The following is a 6,000-nucleotide window of genomic DNA, read 5'->3' on the forward strand; positions in this document are numbered from 1 at the left end:
GACTATCATATCAATGTTCTGCTTCACTGGAGCTAATCAGACCTGTTTTAGAACAAGCAATATAATTTTGCATGGGGATTTTATTACCCAAGGACATTAAATGCTGGGAAAAAAAAACAAAAAAAACTAACCAATCCCCAAACCACCAAACCACAAACCAATTTTTGAGTCATTTACAAAACACCCCTGCTCTTATTGGAGTTGCTTTCTCAATTCAGATTGAAAAAACCTCAAAAACTCAAACAAACAAGAAAATATTATCTCTTTCAAACAGAGAATACCATCAAATTACTGTCTTGTATGTGTGGGCACATACTCATGTGCATCTACCTGCAAAGATTGCATGTATCCCTGCATCAGAGGACAGCTGATTTAGCAACAGGATGTTTGGTGTTGCAAATGCTGCAGTGTGAAGGGCAGCCCATTTGACTGGTAGTGATGTAAGAAGCCAAGAAATTCCAGTTCTCGGAAACCTTTTGCCTCCTGGAAGGCTGTAAATAAAAGGGGAAACATCATCTTTGGTCAGAAGATTGTGGTGTTGTGATAAACAGATAATCTAAGTAATCAGGAGCATTTTGTCTGATTTGTGCAAAGTTGTGGCTAAGGAGTTATAAATTATATCACCATATTCAATTACTGGAAACAACACTTCCTGAAACCTTTGCAGTCTGTAGGGAGATATCCCAGTTTCAAATGTACCTTTGTTAATCACTGCATTAATTTTTCCACTTGAAGGGGAAGAACAGGATTTGTGCAGAGCAGGAAGTTCAAGAAGTCTCTCAATCTGAAGTGTTAAAACATTTGCCCATCTTTGTGATCTTTTAACTCATAACAAACACAGAGTGTAAACAGATATGCTAAACATACTTTGATTGATGTGCACCACTAATAAAAACATTTTCAGTTTTCAGCCATTTTATTAAAATGCTGATTAAGTCAAAGCAAGAATATTGCATCAAAGTATACAGATTTTGGTAAAGGTTGTAATAGGAGGTCTTGAAGCTTTAAGGTGGCGTCTAGCCATTTCTTCAGAGACAGCATGAACTGAAAACCTCATATTTTCCTTTGAAAAGCTTTGAATTTATTCCAAAGCAGAACTGGGGACAGAATTTAACACTTTGAAAATTGTTCCAAAGAATTGAGTTCTTGATTGGAGGCTGTCCCCTAGTGAAAAACGACACCTTTGGTGCACATTATAACCAGGCATTCATACAGGATTGTACATACACGCAGAAACGCTTGAACGTGTGTTTCAGGAGTGGTAGACCTAATTAAAGGAGGTAAATGGAGCACATCCCTCATTCTACTTGGTAAAGAATCCTATTATGAATCTGGCCAGCAATTGCAGAACATCAGTGCACCACAGGTAAGCACTGCTGTAAAAGTAAGAACTGACCAGATTGCAAGCTGACACCTCAGGGCTGTCAGTGCTCCAAAAAGTGCTGCAGGAAAACCACCCTTCAGGGTGACACTTTTTACAAAGGGATACAATGGCAAATAGCAGCCCTTGACAGGGTATCATGCAAAGCAACCTCAGGCACAAAAGCTTATTCCATCTGCTAAGCTACCTGGTGTGCCTTCTGGGAGAAGGCATGGTGTTTCTCCAAGAAACCAAGAAGGAGAAACTAGAGGTACAGGACACAGAAATATCAGCATCAAGGAGGTTGAGAGTAGCAATGAAACACATTGAAGCCCACTGTTATCTTGACCTCCTCAGTACCTGGAAGTGAACCCTGTCAAGCAGTGTGGCTGTCACTCCTGGGAGTTTGGCATTCCTCTGTGCTGATGAGACCATCTCTACCTCGAGCCTTGCTGTGCTGCATTGCATGAGCCTTTGCTCCAACTCCACCTCTTTCGTCTGAGATTACCAGGGTCCTATCCTTCCTGTCCCAGCATCTTACTAGCTTTCACAGCACCAATGCAAGTGAGATGACAAAGACAATGGACAAGCGGTTTGACAAAGGCTTTGTGAACAGGAGAATCCTAGGCCTCTCTCCACTCTCCTCTCTCTCCTCTCTCTCTCTCCTTTCCTCTGTAACTATCTGTTTGCACTGTCTGTTACCCCACTGGTTTACATCAAGTTACTTTGGCATGACAACCGTAATTGGCAGTAGTAGATCCTCTTGGTTTAAATCCCAGGAGAAAAACTGATTTCACTTGTCTATTTTGGTTTTATCTTCTTCAAACTTCCCAGCATTTTCAAGAAGAAAATGTAGCGTAGATAAGACACTGTCTGCTGCTTTTCAACTATGTGCCACTTTGAACAAGCTTATGGTCAGAGGTGGTTGGACAGCTGATTGCTGGTACTCACTTGCATTTCCACTATTCCTGGCTCTTGAACAGAGGTTAGGGATTGTGCTTTAGGTTGCTAAATCCTGGGGAAAAAACTATTACTGACACCAGGACCCATGAATGGTCACTGATAACTCCTGAAAAAAGGAAAATTAATTAGTCAGTGTTTACCATTCCATCACTGCTTTCCTCAGCATTCTGAAATTTATGAGAATTTATCAGATCTTCAGCCAAGTAAGCAAGTACAGAGATTTTTTTTTAATGGATAGTGAGTATCTCACTCTGTTCTGCTGTTCTGTCTTTTCCATCCCAAATTGTGTCCCACCAAGGAAACCTCCAGGGAACCAGCCTGCCACAACGCAGCACCTGAGTGCTCACACTTTCCTGCCCTATCAATCCTGTGTGCTGCCTATAGGTAATAAGAACAATTAATAATGTTTTAGTTACTTCAGGTGAGGCAAGGCAGGGCAAGGAATGAGGAGATAACCGGGAAGCAGGATGGTTATCTGCACCTTTCAGTTGTGCAGTGAAGTCTCACAGAAGCCTATCATTCTTCACACGAGCAGCTACAGAGACTGCCTTGTCCTGAAGTACAATAAAAAGATTTGCTGGAATAACTAGTTCAGTGCAGTGAGATTGTAACATGATCTTCCACTTGTGAGTGAAGGTCAGGGGGACCCTTTGTGGGGCTCCAGCCGACTGCAGTGTGCCATCACCAATCACTACACAAGGACTCTCTAATAGGGGTGAGTGCTTTATGGGCTTTTATGTAAGGCACTCTGATGCACAGAAAGAGACAGCTGGAATTAGCCTGTCTTGTCAATGACTGCATATGAGAAGCCTGATTTTCACTCTGATACTCATGGAAAGGACTTCCATTACTGAACTCCTTAAAGCCTTATAATTTGGGAATGAAAATACAGAGACAATAGCAGCCCTTTAAACTTTAGCCCTTAATGACCTCAGTAGCAGATTTCTTTATGAGGCAAGTACTTTTTACAGGTTTATGCAAAAAAACCCCAAAGCAAACCAATCAAACTTCAACCAAAAAAAAAAAAAAAAAAATCCCATAAAATGTCAGGAAAAAAACCCACAACATCTGATTTAGGAAACAGCTTAAGGCACAAGACAAGCTGGGAACCTCCCTTTTTTGTTGATTTTTGAGACAAAAATGAAAGGCTTTAAAAATACATTACTGCAGTACTTCAGATGAGAGCCACAACATGGAGCAGCTCTGGACCTGTAAGGCTGTTGTGAGTTAGACTTGTCAGGCAGTTAAGTGTGACCCAGCCACCCATTCACATCCTTCTCATAGAGGGAATGGGAAGAGAATGGGAAGGGCAAAAACCAGAAAACTCATGGGCTGAGATAACAACAGTTTAAAAAGTAAAAAAAAAAAAAAAAAAAAAAAAAAGAAACTAGGAAAAGCAAGACCAGGAAAGACCAGGAAAAAGTAAGTGAAGCAAAAAAGTCCTCCACAACGGCTTGCCACCAGCTGACTGATGCCCAGCCAGCCCGAGCAACAGCCTCTCTGGCAAACTTTTCCCCCTAACTCGGATTGCTGGGCGTTGCACCATGTAGTACCGAACATCTCTTTGGTCAGCTGGGGTCTGCTCCTCCCAGCTTCCAGTGTACCCTCAGTCCATTTGCTGGGAGAACAGGTGAGAAGCAGAAAAGGCCTTGATGTTGAGCAGTAATAATTAAAACATTCCTGTGTTATCAACATTGTCTTTGTGACAAATTCAAAACAGCAGCTGTGGTGAGGAGAATTAGAACTCTTTTTCAGCTAAAACCAGTACAATGGCTTTGATGGGGTAATGCAGGGTTGGCAGCACCTTTTACACCCAATTATAAACTAACGTTCCCTCACTTCAGAAAATACTGGGCTAGGAGCCAAGGAAATTAATTGACTTTCTCAATATGTACTCCTTTTGCTTCTGATATTTGTAATCAGAGCTGTTGGTGATATGCTTGAATGGCTGCTGACAGGAATAACAGGGTGTCTCTGATTGCAGGAAGGTTATCAGTTGAGGCACCACCATCAAACACTGCGCAGTGAATGCCTGCATCCGGCTGCCCTTCTAACACTCTGTGTTTTCTCTCTCTCCCTCCCTTTTCAGTCATTTACCTTTCAGGCTGATTTCAGCATCACTCTTCCTCCTTTCTCCTCCCTGAAAGGATATTTTGGAAGTATGGCTGATTGTTGTCAGTTGTAATTCTTCAAAAATGTAAATGGGCTTCAGAGAAGAGGAAATATGGTATCTGTGAGTCATCCATACTTCAGGCAAATTCTCTAGTTCAAGGGAAAATAAAAAGACATGCCCTAAAAAAAAAAAAAAAAAAGTTTTAAGACTGGAATAACAAAGTTAAACAGGAAAAGATATTGAATACAGTCAACAGGCTTCAGAAACAGAAAACATCTGATACAAAAGAAAGTAACAATAGGCTAAGAAATTAATTATTCCAGATGTATTGCATATCCTGCACGCAAGTGGAATAGCAGACCTCCACTTAGAGATAAGTACAGCCTATTTTGGTTTGCCTGAGGACAGTCACCCTTCTTGTACCCACACAGTGAGAAGCACTTGGCCCCACACAGCTCCGTCGACTGCCATGCAGCCAGGGCATCAGCACCTGGCTCTCTACCAGGAACCCTCTCCTTTTGAAACAATTGTGTGCTGCTGTGCTGTTTCCTTTCTGCCTCTCCAGTGTCCTCTTGACGAGTCACTGATCTCAGGCAGGATGGCTTTAAAGGGCCACAAGTTCTGTGTGTGCAGAACAAGTGAGACAAATCCTTGTCATCCTTCTGCTGCTGCTCATGAGCAAGGCTTGCAGTCCTGTGAAATAATGCCCCTGTGTCAGTGCCTACCCTGCAATGACAGCTCACACATTTCACTCCCCACTCCTGGCCATCCTGAGGACAGCAGCTCATGCAACTCACTCAGCGTGGGCTCCTGGGCAGCTGCTCTTCGCGTGTGGGTGATCGCTCTGCTGGTTTGTACAATATTTAGTACTGTGTTACATGAAAGACAGCAATAGTAATTAAAGTCAGGGTTTGGGTGCATGATTCTACCTGCCATAGCATAAACAGAAGCTCGGGTGATGTAGAAGAACTCGCACCAGACTCTGTTGTCATGAACAAGGGTGAAGACAATCTAATCCCAAAGCAATACTGTACTTCATATTTCGGATCCCAACACAGACATGTACAAGCCACGATTTAACATCTCTGCAATGACCTAATGCATAGCAATTGCTGGTGGACTGGAAGTGTTTCCATGGTAGACTGGCTTTGCAACAAAAAAGCATAACAGGTGGTTGCCTAGAGCAGCAAAATATTAGGAGCTGCACAGCATCAGTGCACCGTGTGAACAGTGGCAGGTTTGAAAAAACTGGATGTTCCCCTGTCACGCTGCTGATCCCAGTGTTGGACGCTCCACTTGCACACACACCTCCACAGCCCAAAAGCTTCAGTGCTAATGATAAGCTTTCATTTTGAGCAAGGATGTAGCAAATAATTACACAGAAGGGCCCATATCACTGAGCATTAACAGACAAATTTAGACTAGGTTTTGAACAAATGTTCATTGTTCTCATTTCAGGTAAAGGACAGTCTGAGCATCCAGTTCAAATCTTCTGAAATTAGTGCCCAGGCCTGGAATTTTTTTTTATATAAATCACTCTCCAGCTTTTGCTCTATTTTTAAAG

Source organism: Anomalospiza imberbis, chromosome 3 (assembly GCF_031753505.1).
Source record: "Anomalospiza imberbis isolate Cuckoo-Finch-1a 21T00152 chromosome 3, ASM3175350v1, whole genome shotgun sequence".
Classification (NCBI taxonomy): Eukaryota; Metazoa; Chordata; class Aves; order Passeriformes; family Viduidae; genus Anomalospiza; species Anomalospiza imberbis.